Source organism: Austrofundulus limnaeus, unplaced genomic scaffold (genome assembly GCF_001266775.1).
Source record: "Austrofundulus limnaeus strain Quisiro unplaced genomic scaffold, Austrofundulus_limnaeus-1.0 Scaffold14, whole genome shotgun sequence".
NCBI classification, from domain to species: Eukaryota; Metazoa; Chordata; class Actinopteri; order Cyprinodontiformes; family Rivulidae; genus Austrofundulus; species Austrofundulus limnaeus.
This window is the reverse complement of record NW_013952416.1, coordinates 3,981,335-3,982,520: the sequence shown is the minus strand read 5'-3', so window position 1 is coordinate 3,982,520 and position 1,186 is coordinate 3,981,335.

The following is a 1,186-nucleotide window of genomic DNA, read 5'->3' as shown; positions in this document are numbered from 1 at the left end:
CGCGTGGACGCATTAACCTGTTAAGGAGGCAAAATATTTGCTCTGGATAAAGCTGACCCAGCATGCTTATTTTAATTTTTTTTTTTTTTTTTTACTTTTGAAACTAATTTTTCTTCAATCAAAGACACTGTTCACTTTAACACAGATATTTGAGACAACAAACTTTAACTGTCAGATAAAGATTTTAGCCAAACGATGACACTGTTTGTTTACAAATCACATCAATACTGGATTTGTTTTTGCCATTTTTTTATCACTTTATTTATCTTCCGGCTCTATTGAATTTTTATAGCATCCTAAAACAATTAACTATTAAAAGGAAATAATGAAGGATGTTAAAGCAAGAGAACTACAATGGTTGATAGTTCAAATTTTTTCAAGTAGGGTTCTGTAGAAGCTTCATGAGCACTCAGTATCTTACCTGTTGTAGATAGATTTTTGAATGTCCACAATTGTTGAGAAATTATTTAATTCTGACAAGGTTGATCAGCTATTGGATAGTCCGACCAGGATCAAGAGCAAAGTGAATTTTTGCCAACCTAAAACCCATCAAAATTTTAAACATTCATCACAGTTCACKCAAACAACTTCACCTACGGCGACAAATATCATAATACATAAAATGTTATTATTGGAGCGGGACTGTCGGCCGCAGAGTAAGGACGTGAACGCAGAGGTAACAGCATCTGCAGTAGCAGAGGAGCAGGGAGGGGAGGACGGGACGGGGAGGTTGGTAAACATATTTCCTTACATCCCGCCGGCTCTGAGACTTAAATAAATCTGAAAGAAAGTTCTTGAAACAATCTGCAAGATTGCCCTGTGCATCTGTATCTGTGTCATTTATAAACAAACTGACATGTATTAAACTATTTCCATTACAATTCCTGCATACTGTGAAACTGACAAGGAAGTGAAGGTTTATGAAATCTAAAAATAAAAACTGTAATAGTGTTTTTAAAACAGCAGCCATCCTCTTTAATCCCGGTCTCTAACGTGGACGTAGATAAATCATCTGTCCTACGACAAACAGGGTATTTAGATCAGGTGATGATTGTGGTAAATGTTTGGCTTTAAACTGCACAAATGAGTTGGTGTTTGCACACATTCCGAACAAGAATATCTGCATGGGCTAGTGAGTGTGTGTGTGTGTGTGTGTGTGTGTGTGTGTGTGTGTGTGTGTGTGTGT